This window comes from Etheostoma cragini, chromosome 4 (genome assembly GCF_013103735.1).
Source record: "Etheostoma cragini isolate CJK2018 chromosome 4, CSU_Ecrag_1.0, whole genome shotgun sequence".
In the NCBI taxonomy this organism is placed as follows: Eukaryota; Metazoa; Chordata; class Actinopteri; order Perciformes; family Percidae; genus Etheostoma; species Etheostoma cragini.
The window spans coordinates 25745861-25760750 of NC_048410.1; the positions used below are offsets into that span (position 1 = coordinate 25745861).

Sequence of the window (14890 nt, forward strand, 5' to 3'; positions counted from 1 at the left end):
ACACACACACACATACACACACAAAAAGACTGCTAGGGGGGGCTGCGGGATGAATGAGCGCACTGAGACCTGGACCTGATCAAGTGAGCAGCGGCTGGGAGGTGGTGTAAGGAAATCCTCTGGTGGCAGCATCCGAGCACATTAGATTGAGCAGGCCAAGCTCTGGCGCACGCAGCTGCAGGGAGAGATCACTGGGGCAGTATTTCAGCAGCCGCTTGAATCCTAATATAAATATGTTAGCCAAATTGGAAGAAGAGGCTTAATTTCCCTATTTGACAAATATTCAATGTAACACGGATGAATTACTTATGCAGACGTTAATCATCAAATAGCAATGTAAGGCAGAAGCAAACAAGGACCCACAACCTTCTACTTATCTAACACTTAAATTGCATCACTTTTGTTTTGCTCTCATATAGCTATATGTGTTCATGAAAACAGCCTGGGCAGAGCGGATGAGCAGCCGTTTCATCCACTTTTACCCAGCCAATAATTTAATAACGTCTACATTGTTTCAGGTCAGCGTGTGTGTGCATGTGTGTGTGTGTGAGAGAGACAGGTGTGCATCTCCTCTCCCTCTTACACTAACACATGCAATCAGAGCCTGTTTGTAAACAGTCCGTCCTTTCTCAAAAGTACCTCAGAGATTTGCTGAAGGAAGTGAAATTGCTGCAAAACGACCTCATTTGGCACAGGCTTTGCTTGTACGCTTGAGTGAGGGTAATTTCTGGATGAGTGTGTGTGTGTGTGTGTGTGTGTGTGTGTGTGTGTGTGTGTGTGTGTGTGTGTGTGTGTGTGTGTGTGTGTGTGTGTGCGTGTGCGTGTGTGTGTGTTTGTGAGCTTTAGGTTTGCTATCACTGGGCATTCCTTCCCCTAATAACAACTGTGACTGAAATCAAACCGCTCGGTTTGCTCGAGAGGTAATTAGCCCGGGAAGTTAGGATTTCAAATAGACCTAATTGGGCTGCTCTATTTAAGTTAGCTTCAAATTTATCATAGAATTTGGGATTCATTTTAAATGGATTAGCCCCACGCATTCTGTTTCAGAGTAATTGTGCTTAAGTGGAGCATGCACAGCAACAGATTGGTTTCATTATTGGAATTATTCACGGTTTGCACAACAAGCAAGAGTGTAATCTCCCTCTTGTTGTTGTCAGTGGAGAAAATGAGGATGTTACTTTTGGCGTGCTGTCAAGTTTGATGTATGTGCTGCAGCTAACACCAACCTCCCTGTTGAGACTGAAGGCTGGACCCTTGTACTTAGCTGGTAAAGAGGTGACCTGTTGAGTTGCCCCGGCTATTTACTCTCACGTCACTGGAGTGGTTTGATCTGTGTGTGTGTGTGTGTGTGTGTGTGTGTGTGTGTGTGTGTGTGTGTGTGTGTGTGTGTGTGTGTGTGTGTGTGTGCGTGCTTGTGTGTTTGTATGTCTGTATGTGAGTGTGTTAGCAGACGTGACCCGGCCAGACGCAGAGTTTCATGTCGGGTGTCAGGCAGACCAAGCCGAAGCTGTCAACAGTGATGCTTTATGGGGGTATTTCCTCCGCCGCTCTGGCATGTGCTGTCACCTCAGTGTGGTAGATACTTCCATCTGCTAACAGCCACTGCTGTCATCACGCACACACACATATATACACACACACACCCACGTTGACAGCTTCTCACCGGAAATAACTTAACAACTTGGCTCTAGAGTCAGAGACATTTTTCATCACTTATCATTTTTACTTTTAAGTGCTAAATGTGTGTTGTCTTTGCCACCATGCACAGTGATTTGTCTTTTACTGTTAAGGGTATTTGAAGGCCAATATGGATGTTATTAGACTGAAATTGTCAATAACTGATATATTGTCCTGGTTAAACAGTGTCTTTATGTGTCCAAGGTTAATTTATAGGGTGTACAACAAAAGGCAGTTCATCCTGCCGAAGAAAATAGTCATTGTGTGATGTAGTGTGGAGGTAGAGTTGAGGAGTCTCACATTCGGAGTTAGGAAGCTGCTCTGTAGTTTACTTCTGCGTGACGTGCCAGAATTAGCAAAGTGACCAGACCGTTGCCGGGTGGGTATTTTCTTTTAGTTTTCTTTGGGCTCTGCACAAGGCAACCTCAACCTCAACGATATCACTGATGCTCGCTGGATGGGTACCGATAATGCTCTGGGCAGTTTTAATCACCTGCTGCAGAGCCCTCTCGTCCCGGGCCGAGCCCAAACCAAGTATATTTGTAATGTTTACAGTCAGAATGCTTTCTTTTACTCCTCGGAACAAAGTTAACAAAAAATCCAGTTGTTTCTGAGCTTTCTTGACCAGGGTGGAGACACGTCAGGTGCTCTGTGATGCTGACTCCCGAGGGGTGTGTCTAAAATCAACAATCAGCGCTTTAGTAATGCTGACCTTAAGCAGCAGGTTCTTCTCTAAGCACCACTCTGCAAGATTGTATGTTCAGATTAGGGACGTCAGTAAGGGATAATGGAGCAGGTCATTATTGTGAAAAAAGCCCAGACAGAGTGATTCCTTAAGTCACTCTACATGATCCTGCTTATTACACTTACTAAATAAATCTATAATGTGGCACAAAATAAAAGGATTCCATTGGTTTTAAAAATGGTCCTCCAGAGTCCATGATCAGACCTGCATCCACAGCAATGGTCTGTTAATCCCAAATGCACACCATAGAATGCTGTGATTAACCAATCAGGACTGAGTGTTCAACAAAGCTGTGTAATAAATCAAAGTAAATATGAGCATGATGACTGTGTTTGCATATTACCATGTACAGTACCACTGTAAGCACAAGTGTTCATTGTCTGCGGCAAGCAAGACTACAGGCCTTGTTTCATCATCTCAAATACTGTATGGTCAGGCTGACTTTGGTGAAATATGCATAAAATAATGTGCAAGGCCATTAATAGTTTATCCAGATCTCAATAAATGGCCAAAAGTGCACTTGGGATTGAAACACAAACTGAAACAAACATGAATAATCCATTCTGCATCAACTGTATAAGCTTGACGCTGCAATATATCAGCAAAGTGATCTATCAGTCTAACTCCATGTTATGATATGTGCTTGGCACTCTAAACGTGCTGAGTAACAATAATCAACACAACACAAGAATATTGGTCTTTACAGCTTCCTGTTACAAGGCTCACCTCCATCTTTGGAAAGGTCCCAGCCGAACAAAGGAAGCAGATGATTCATGCCGCCAGTGCCGGGCTCGGCCACACCGTCTGATGGACCACCCCTCTGGAGCGGCAGGACACGCTGTTTGTTCAGCGTGATGAATTGGCTGCATGCTTGAACCTAAAGGTTGGCAAATTAACAGTTAATTAGCAGTTGATAAATGACAGATGGACACAGGCCCTCCACCGTTGGAGTCCTCTCCCGCTATCTCACTGAGGCAAGTGTTTATGTGCTGGTAACAAGTGTCGGCCTCACTGTTATGTCTGCCTTTTGTCACACAATGCGATTGCTCTCAGATGTTGCTCCCCCCCCATCCTCTCTACAGCCAACCACCCACCCACCAACCTACCCCCACCACCCAACCCTTTCCCAGACTTGTGCCCATTTACCTCTGGTCCGCCCCCAATGGAGGCCCTGCAGTCCAAACGTATTGATTGTTTTTTAAGCACAACTTTTCAGTCAAAATAGGCCATGAAAGATGTAAGTTGGAAAGAATATCCACAAAAACATACAATTCTATCAAGTTGAATATCCTGTCAGCGACCAGTGACTAGACATCAACGTGCCTGACGTTTTCTCATTCTGGGCATGACAATTGCATTTTTGCTGCTAGATCGTGTTCCCACTATGACTGAAGGAAGCATTAATTTCAGGCCTAATGATGTAAATTGGAGGAAAGTCCTGTGAGCCTGACATGTATTTATGCATGCAGAGAAATACATATTTAACCTAACAATACCTTCTGTCGCTGACAATGGGCTGACAACGGTCCAGTGTAAGAGGAGGCGTTGCAGAAGTGAATAAGTAGAAAGAGCTATTAATGGTAGTCCTTCTTAATGTATTTTTCCTTTCACAAAAAATGTATACGAACAAGAAGGCGTTTCTTATTTGACTCTTAAAAAAACTAGACATTTTGCTATTGTTGTAAGTGTTTTTGTCAGTTTTGTGGCAGAAAATCTGTTTCCACCCCTGATATTTTCTTAAATGTTTCTTAACTAAATGGTGGGAAGGTCATTTCCAAATATAAGTGGGCAAAATGACACAATAACACTGCATTTGCCTTCCCACATGTTACCCTGCTACGGGAATGACATTTGATTGAGTGGTTCTGAGAGGAGAAGACAGTTTTGTGAAATATGTCCTGAACTGCTTTTGAGTCATTCATGTTTCAGCAGCAGCGGGGGAGGTAAAGGAAACAGCAGCATGTATGTACAGTCATTACTGTGGACCTGGCATGGGAAGAGAAATAATGTTTCAACTCAGTCAGTGACTGCCAGAACAAAGTACATACAGTTCTGGGGCTGCAGGGCTACACTGCTATCCTGCTAGGCTGCAGCAGTTTGCTAAAACAGCCAGGCAGGAGTTTTGTGTGACTAAATCATCACAGGATATGGATTCATGTGCCAAATCTGATTCATTTCACCTTCAGTTCATTTTCTCCTTGGATAATTTCTTTTGAAAAGGCTTATCGGGGACATAGCATTCATCACCTCAGAATTAGCGCCAGCAAGAAAGCAGAAAAACAGGCTTTCCGGTGAGCAGAGACCCTGCACACGTGGAAGGTGATCATTTTAATTATCCCTAGTCCCTGACTGATATCACTCAACCTTGCTGGCACACAGATCAGCCGGTCCCGGGCAGAAAACGCAGCCATCACTGTATTCATTCCAGCTGCTCTGGCTGCAGGCAGCTGGTTGTGCTGTAGCTCGGCGCGGACGGCTCATCGCTCAGGGAGCGTATGAGAACACAAAGCCTGTCATTTACACGCTGACAAGCGAGCAGTCACTGCCAGACACCCGAGCCAAGCGTCCAAATGTTTGCATCCCTTTCCCATCTGAAACGGAAACAGTTTGGTTTCATCCTAACAGTACAGTACATCTTGGCTCCAAAAGCCCCCACCGTGTGTTCATGTTTCTGGGTGCCATTTCGGTTGCTGAGTGCTTGGAGCCAGCATGAGTCACATTGCTAATGTCAGAAGCATTACTCTCATTATTTCATGGTTAGTTTGACACACTGCTAATATTGAGATGGCAGCAGTGGAAATGAGCAGGCCGAGGAATAAAAGTGAAAATATGCAAGTGGGAGGTCTGCAAGTAGTGTGCGTGTGTATGTGTGCCTATGTGTGTGTTTGTGTGTGTGTGTGGGGGGGGTGGGGGGGGGGGAGAGAGAGTAGGAGAGGGGCGGGGCATCTGGAGTCTGCCAAACAGTTCCTGACAGAACAGTGCCTCTCTCGGCCATTTCCTTCAAACAGCAATCAGGCAGAATCAAAGCAGCTGCTCTGTTCTTGAACACTCCAATTGCGTTAATCAACTCTGTTTAGGAGCTCCTTGACCTGCAAGGGCTGCGCCACACTGCTTACTGAACACACACACACACACACACACACACACAATTGGGTGCTGTGGGCTGAGGCCACCATTCAAGAGTCCAGTTAGAAATAACAACATTTAGATTATTAGGCCTGTTGGAACATGTTGAAGAGGATGCAGGCGGGGACACAGTGATTCAAAGAACTGTTAAAGATTCATTCAAAGGATTCGCTTAAAGCATTAATCTTAGCAAAATGTGGAAATGCCACATTATTCTCATGGATCTGTTACTCTGCAGCAACTGTTGTGTCTATTGCATATGACACTTCCAGTCTAAACAACATGGCACTAATCCGCCAATTTCCATTTACTCAGATGACAACAATTCAGGTTAATCTTGCATGTTGAAAGGTACGCAGCAGTGATCCAAACAAATGTCTGGAGCAGACTTTGCCTCGCCTAGCCCTGGATGTGCTGCTAAAGAAAACAATACTAATTGTTCTGACTTGCCTGGTGATTTCAGCTCTGAATAAGCCTGCAAATTCATTTTGTGACTTCAGCCCAGCTTGCTGCTCGCTGTGATCACTGCTAAATAAATCCTAACATTTAACAACACAAGGCAGAGGAAGTAAAAGCACACAGAAAGTGGTTCAATGTGGTCTGGCCGCGTAGCCTTGGCCCTGGGAGAGACTTCCTCTGTGAAGTATTTCATGTTGGAAGCGTTTTCTCCCCAAACACAGAGCACCTGGGACAACATCGGCCGTTCCAGAGCCGGTGTTAATCAGCAGCAACGCAGAATGGCAATCAGCGGTACCCACAAGAATACAATTAACACGGCATGCTGGCTCTTTATATGGCCATGCCGCCTCATTTATGAAAATAACAAAAATTGCAGCGTTAAACTGCTCTAAACATTTGGGAGAAGCAGTGTGTTTCAATACATCCAGAGAAATTCGTCTTGATTAATAAAAAGATTTCAAAGACTTTGCATGGGAACTGGATGAAAGAGGGGAAAATAACTTTAAAAGCATTCTTCACTCCACTGCAGTCAATTACTTTCTTCTGTTACAGTCGGACAAGACATGTCCTCAGGATTTTGTTTAGTGACACTCAACATCGTTCGAGAGGATTTCTGGCAGAGTGGAATCATTTAGGGATACCCCTGACTCTGAGCTGCTGATGAAGATGTTAAGGGACAGGATCATTAGTCTCATGGTGTTGGATAATTTCTCTCAATCATGACAATACAAAGTAATAGTTAAAGCTAGAGTGCGTAGTTTCTGCCCCCCCCCCTAAGGAATTCAAACTAATGACAACAAAAATGTTGGCGCGTCTACATGACGTTCTGGTCTATTTTAATTGAATTAAATTAGTCAAAGAACGATTTACTATGGGGTCAACACTTCCTCAGTGACAGAACAATGACCATTGGAGAGCACCAGCGACAGATGCAGTTTTACATGATTGGTGACTTGAAACAAAGCTTGAAAAAAAAGATCATGGTTTAGATCCAAAACAATGAGTTTGGAACTTACGTTTGGACGTAAGTTCAGTACATTATGTAAGTTAATTTACATAATAAATAAATAAATAATAATAGCTAATAAGTCAACGTTGACTTTTGGTTTCACAGAGGACATGACTTAGAATTAGACTTCTCTTTATTAATCCTTTTGGGTTGACTCCCGCAAGGAAATTGAAAATGAAGATTGTTGTCCGAGGTAAAGGTCCTGTTTTTGGGCGCACATGTACAACACGTCCAACCCAGCCTCCTGCCAAAGCAGACTTTGGTGCTCTTTATACTACTTCCACAGACTTCTTCTTTTGCTCCGGTCATAACTACTACACTCACTCCAAGACGCCACCGTAAGTATGAGTCGTAATAAACCCCTTGGGCGGCTGTGGCTCAGTGGTAGAGTGGTTGCCTGCCAATTGGAAGGTTGGTGGTTCAATCCCCGCCCCTGCAGTCATTGTCAAAGTGTCTTTGGGCAAGACACTGAACCCCGAGTTGCCCCCGGTGCTGCGCTTTGGAGTGTGAATGTTTATCTGATGAGCAGGTGGCACCTTGTACGGAACCCCTAGCCACAGTGTATGAATGTGGGTAAATGTTTCCTGTAGATGTAAAAGTGCTTTGAGCTGTTGTTAAGACTGGAAAAGCGCTACAGCACATTTACATTTACTTGCACAAATGACCTATACGGCTGCTTTTGAGGGGATGACAGTCCATATGCAATACAATGTTGCGGCTAACAGGGTAGCACACAGTTGCCTATTTACAAATCCAGCACACATGTAGTAACATTTATTCTTTTATTTATTATCAGCCGTGAGCAGGTAGAGGACAGTGGGTTTCCTCTGGCTGCTGCTGTTAGGAACAAAGTTGACGAGAGCAGGCAGACTGAACCCAAACAGTAAAATTGCAGGTTGTTAAACCACCGGATGAGCTGAAAGAAGCTTAAAATCTCTTTTAAGGCAAGGGGAATTGCATAAATGGATTCTCTCTCATCACTACAAGTGACCCACTTTCACATTGCACATTGCACATATTAATTGTAAAATATTGACTAGTGCAGCTTTAAAGAGCTCTGACTGAGTGGAGTAACAGTTGTCATGGTCTTATCACTTCAGCAGGATCCTGACATTAAATATTCCCACTGTTTACCCTAACATCATTATCGCTTGAAACCAATTTAATCGCCTGTTACATTATGAAGAGAAATGAAGTGTAAAATGACCTCATAACCAGATCAATTGCAGGCAATACCACGGAGAGAGAGCTTTTCAACACTGCAGACTAATAGCCTGCTTGAAAAAGGGCACACTGGCAGCGTTTTAGATTGGTCAGTCTTGTCATTAAGTTAATGCTTGTCCACAGCTTGGTCTAAACACAGAGCCTTTTATGGAATTATCCTAATTAGTGTGGCCATTAGCCTTAATGTGGAGTAATGGCCAGTTAGATGTTATTTGGTAAAACAACACGCCAGAGGCTGGAGGTGTTTTATTACAGCTCTATATTAGGCTCATTTCTGGAAGGTAAAGAATGTTTCCAGATCGGAGGCAAAGTTGGCTGGCCGCTAATTCAGTTTCCACAGCTAGCAGAGCGGGGACCACCCACCAGGAAAATAACATGCAGCAAGATGCTTGCTGTATAACAATACTCGTCCTGCAATGACATTTGACTCTGCTTTGTTCGACCGTCTTGATTCATAAACTTGTCTTCTCTTCTTCTCTCAGACACTAAAAGTCTTGGATCTGTCAAGAAGAACTCCACAGATTGCTGTTCATAAAACAATTGCAGATATGCAGTTATTCACCACGGTGCTTGATTACATTAAACCGGTCAAATGTGGTTATGCGATTTGATGATTTCAGGAAGTAACAAAAAGAGGTTTGCCACCATAAAGCACCTTCACGGAACATTGTTTTCACAAGCTTTGCAGGATTAAGGGTAATAAGACAAAGCACACAAAGGGAAATTTCACAAGACACTATTGGTTGTTTTTAAGTTAAAATCTTTGTGACCAAATGTTTTACAGCTTAGTTTAGCAACGGTTTAGGAAAAATGAAGCCTGGGAACACAGTAACCTCTGGCACTGGGGACTATGGTCTGTAATGTTGATTCTCTACAACAGTTGTAATTGCTGTGTTTGTACTGCTCTCCCTGTGGGACATTATGCAGGCTGAAGCCACGTATGAAATGTTGTTGCTAAAATCACAAATGGGCAACATGGCTAAGACAAATCACATTGTAAGACAACTGAACTGTAGTGTTGGTTCCTCTTCAAATGATTTCCAGATCAGGCCGTAATCACCATTTCCAGGGGAATTCCTTCACACCAAAGCTTCTGTAAACACAGCCAATAATGAGTTAATTGCTTTACAGGGTGAATGATAACCAGCTATTTTGCAGCACTGTAGTCCTGAGTGTGAAATGTGGATACAATGTCACCACATACGTCGTCTTAGAGATTTATGACACATTCAATTCCAGTGTCAGTGTTTGAACTTTGCCATGGGCCATTTGCTTCACACAAGCACTATCATTCTTGAGCTGAATGCATATTGTCTGTCGTTATGAATCACATCCAATGAATAAGACGTATCCTCCCCTTGAATAAACCTTTCACATGAGTGATGAATGGGGATATAATCACATTTCAATCAAAATCTCTGTTAGTAAAATGCTTTATTGTGTTTGTCATTGAGGTCAGTGGGTGATGTTACACACATCAGGTAATACAACTTGCAGACAACGGCTTCTGGTACTACTTCTTCAAAGCCTCAGAGTGGTACAAAAGTTTTACAATTACACAAATATTTGTGGTGTGGGGATGATATTTTGTGACTTGTCTTAAAGAAAAGGTAGCTGCAATTATTGTTCTGCTCTCTCTTGCTTAATACTGTTCATGATAAAACATGATTATTTATGAACTAATTCTGAAATTCAGAGATGTATGTTGGCAAAAGAGTCCTCACACCCATTGGTGTTAAATAAGAAAAGGAAACAGCTAGTAACATGCAAATCCTATTTTGTGTACAAAGCCAATAGCTGATTTAATAAAAAACAAATGGATCTGTTTGAGGGAGGCTAAACCTCCGCCATGATTGAAGAAAATGAAATTTGCTATATAAAGGAGTCCAATAAGATCTTGTATCACTTATGTCAACAGACTTCTACACAAATTTACTTTAAGTTTTCCAGATTTTCTAAACCAACCAATTTCAACATCAACTATTAAAGTTGATCTAAGGGGAACTACAGTTTAATATAATATATTTGACAAAGTGGGTAAGTATTTTAGAATATCATGCGAAGTATGTGTGTACTTTTCTTTCATTTATCAACCACTAATACCAACTTAACGTCTAGTTCAAATTCGTTTCATTAAAAATGTAATTGGGGGATGATTTCAGCATTCTTTATTCAATTCAATATTTTATTACAGACATAGAACATTACCACAACTTTTGGTTTTGTGGTATCATACCAAATATTGCATTGCTTTGCAGGACTTATCACTACGGTGCTGGTCTGGCTCCTTTACACATAACATTTTCAGGTCTGATAGATGTAAGCCTAAAAAAGGAGAAGGTTTGGCCATCTTCATTAAGACATGTTTTTCTGTTGCTGTTATTAGCTCTGAATCAATCTACTCTGAAGTGGTATGATTAACTGGATGTAACTAACAATGAAGATTGTGGAAGATTGTGCCTGTTATAGGAGCATATCGTACCGTCTAATGCCATTTCTGAACTTGCTTGTCTGATATCTTTGCACAGATCTGTTTCTTCATCGAAGATGATGGGCGTTGCCTGGAAAACCCTATTCATCCCACCAGAGTGGAGCAGGGCACTTAGCACCTTCATCGCAAAAGAGAAAGACTCTAACAACTTCAACCAATTTAGAGGCTTTGCCCTGCTCAATGTGGAAGGGAAGCTATTCTCCCTGGTGGTGGCAAAACCTATGACAAACTACCTCCTGGCTGATAGTTACATCAACACCAGCTGCCAGAAAGCAGAGTCAAGGACTCAGCCATGATCGGGGTGCAATTCCAAGCAGCCAAGCTCGGCAAATCAGATCTCCGCGTAGTTTGGTTGGATCTTACAAATGCCTATGTATCTGTTTCCCACCAACTCCTCACTTTTAAGTTCTTCCACATACCATCGTGAATCCAGAGCCTTATAGCAATACTTCAACAACTTCCAAGTCTGCTGCATAACCCCGGCTATCTCAACTGGATGGAATTGGCTAGAGAAAGGAATAGCAATGGGTTGCTCCATCTCTCCCATTCTTTTCACAGCAGCGTTTGAGATCATCCTAGCTGGTGGAAGACAGATCTCAGTCAGGTCAGCGACTGCCTTCCATACTGAGTTATATGTATGATGTCACCCCCCTCCTCCAGACAGCAGCATGCACCACCAGAATTTTAAAAAGGTTTGAAGAGCTGCTAACATGGGCTCAGTTAAAAGTTAAACCAGCTAAGTCCTGCAACCTCTTAATCAGGAAAAGAGTCCGGAACGACAACAACTCCTTCTCATTCGATGGTTAGAAAATTCCGCTATTGATGGTTTTACCTGTGATACCTCCTATCCAACACGGTCTCATGGCAGTTTGTAAAATGATCACTTTGTTTTTTATAAATTGTTTTGTGTACCTGGACTTGTTTATGTTGTTTTTTTCATGGTGGTGAGCAAGAATTTTAATGTCATGTATTTCAATCAGCACATAATGAGAAGCATCTATACAGAGGTTGGGTTTAGGAAACGAATAAAGGGGAAACACACGTAACACGCCGGGACACGATCTGCGGTCTCTGGGGGATGCTTGACAACAATGGGACGGTTGGGATTAGGAAAAGAGCAACGGGGAAATTGTTGTCCTATCAAACGGAGGCAAATGGAATCCGAGAGCTGACCTTGACCGCCATTTCAAGTTTCCCCAAGAGATTACCACAACCTCCCTGTGGCCAGATATTGTGCTCTGGTCCACTACTACTAGGACGGTCATTATGGTCGAACTGACCATTCCATGGGAAGAGGAAAGGGTGGCAGAAGAAGGAAAAGTAAACAGAGCTGGCAGCTGTGTGCGCACAAGCGGGTGGATGGCGTTCACTTATCCAGCGGAAGTTGGGTGCAGAGGCTACACTGGAACATCCACCCAGCGGCTCCTGGAGTCTCTTGGGATCACAGCTCCCAGGAAGGCCCTTAATGACCTGGCCAAAGAGGCAGAACAAGGGAGATTGTGGCTCAGAAGAAAAGAGAACGGATGGGGAAAGCAAGGATCTTAGTGCTGGCTGCAGGGGGCGGTAGGGAGACGCCCCCGCCGCTGCTCCACCACCTTGAGAAAGGAGTGAAACATCATTGAAAGATGGCTCCCGGCTGACGCCCAGCAACAGACAACCGTCAGAGGTGCGTCAGGGCGAAATGCCTTGCAGGTTGACCCACCTGTGCTCACATCATAACCGTCTGTAATTGTTTAATGCATGTACTATGTATTGCAACTGTTTATTATATATTATTTACTAAGTTCTGTAATTTTATTAGTATGTATTTTAATTTTATATGGCATGTAATCAGGGCATCATTGGAAATGAGATATTGCAATTGGTCCTCAATGAATTAATAACAGTTATATATATACATTCTGGGATAGGAGCAATGGTATACCTTAAAAAATAGAGAGATCGATCTTGGGACCAAGACTAATCCGCTTATAGAAATTTGTCTTCGTATTCAAACAGATCAGATTTGGCAACTAGTAAAGAAGTGCAGGATAATTTGATATTATTACAGAAGCTCATTTGTCTTAGATTTGTCTTTTATCTCATCTTTAGATGCGTCTCTCATTAATTCTTCTTCTACTGTCACTTCCACTTGAGTGACTTTAGCTTTTGGCACGTTTCACTTGTCTTTCAAAAAGGCAAATCAATTTTCATGTCATGATAAGATAATTAATTTGTGATTGTGAGGTGACAGCATGAAAAGTCATAAATTGGCCAACTGAACTGAACCTTGTTAATTGCCAACATACTTTTCAAGTAGTTTAGCTTACTGATGCTCTCATGTTGTTTAGCACGGAAACCTTTCTCTTAACTCACAACTGATCTTACTGTGTTTGTATCTGAAAAAATAGACAAAAAGCTGAGAGAATGTTGGATGTTGTACAACTAAATCAAATAAAACTTCTCTCAGCTAAACATTATTATCGTTAGAAGAGAAATCCCCAAACTACAACTGAATGTTTCCTTAGCTTAGAGACAGAAATATTCTGTTAGAAGTTAATGCATTAAGATGCATTCTTTACTTTGTATGTGTTGCCAAAACCTGATTTCTAGATTGAGAACTTTAGTGTTAAACCTTCGTGAAAAGTGTGCTCACTGTCCTTTATGCTTACTTGTTTACTTATTTATATTTGTCAATTAGTTTATATTGTCTGGAGGACAGTAACTGGGAGACAGGGAGTTCCAGTTGACTTGTGAGACACTTTAACATATGATCAGTATCAACTAACGTTGTTTATGTCATGCATTGCCAGCTCTATATCCACAGCACTGTAGAACAAGGCCGGCTACACATTGGATGAGTTGCGAGAGCATGTCAGCTGCGTGGCGTGTCCGTTTTTATTTTGGTTCCCATGTTAACAGGATAGAGCTTACACACTGTCTCGAAGCATTTCGAGGCAAAATAGAATAGGAAAAGGTGTCTAGTCATTTTGACACAAATACATATCAATAAATTACATGTTTCCAGGTTTGTGAAGTCTCTAGGTTTTAACATCAATGCAGATATAAATGTAATGTGTTTTTTATTATCTGTTGTTGTTCCATTGAACAGACCAAAGTGATCTGTGTGTTTGGTCGTTGTGAACTGAGCTATCATCGCAGCATGTCCAGTCTGAAATACCACCCGATGACCAAGCACATTCTTCCCCGCAATTAATTGCGAGTAAATATTTTAATCGTTTGACAGCACTACTTTAAACCAATCCCAATGGTCTTGGGTGGTGTCCCGAAGCTACAAGTGGGGGAAGTGACAGGCTGGGTTTTTCTGGAGGCTTCTTTTTCTTTTCCCTCTCTCACAATGCTGAAGGCCGGCCGCTCCTGGGTTCATCTTGAGCTTCGGTGCCGTAGGTGATACCACATCCAGCTAGTTTTGGTGCCTGGATATTTGAGAACCTCTGTTTTTTCCTTGCCTGCTTTAATCCTGTCTTTTTTTGCTCTGAATGTACCTCCTGTTTTGTTTTTTTTCTGTGTTTTCTGGACCTGCCTGCTGACACCACACTTCAGCTTCCACACCTGTCCTAGTTGCCTCGTCATCCCTGCCTGTACCTACTGCCGGCTCTGTTCCCTGAGAGGAGTTGCTTTCTTTTTTTGGAATAAACTGTTCAAAGTTTTCTAACTGTCTGTTTTAGGATTCAAGCCTAAAAAAACTTGACAGGTAGGGCTAGGCTCCAGACGCAGAGACAGTGGCTCTGGTAAATGTTCTGGTGGAACATTTACACCCCGCTAAAGAAAACTCCTCATACAATATTAAATGAAGTAAACTATTGACACAATGCAGTAATGTGAGATATTTAAATGAGCTGATACATGGTTACACCTCATTGTCTCTTACCAGTGTATCTCCGTGTGTACGTCATCCACAACAATCAAATCAATGTGCATTGTCCTGAATGAATAAATAAAAAAATAAAAAAAACAGTCAGTCCCAAAACGTCCCAGTTAGAGAAGAAATTATTCAATTCAATTTTATTCATTACAAGAGTTATCTCGGGACACTTTACAGATAGAGCAGGTCCAGACCACACACTATAATTTACACTGACCCAAAAATTCCAGTAATTCCCCTAAGCAAGGGCGAGGAAAAACGTCCTTTAAGGACTTTAAATTGTTCTAACAGGAG

The 14890-nt window shown here is 42.4% G+C and overlaps 1 long non-coding RNA gene across 1 annotated transcript; it reads left to right on the top strand.

The window, feature by feature from the left end:
- The first annotated feature begins 813 nt into the window (after window positions 1-813).
- Window positions 814-13785, top strand: LOC117943206. Its single transcript, XR_004656319.1, has 3 exons — window positions 814-825; window positions 5450-5459; window positions 13580-13785. It is a non-coding gene; the product is annotated as an uncharacterized LOC117943206 (long non-coding RNA).
- The last annotated feature ends 1105 nt before the right edge of the window (window positions 13786-14890 follow it).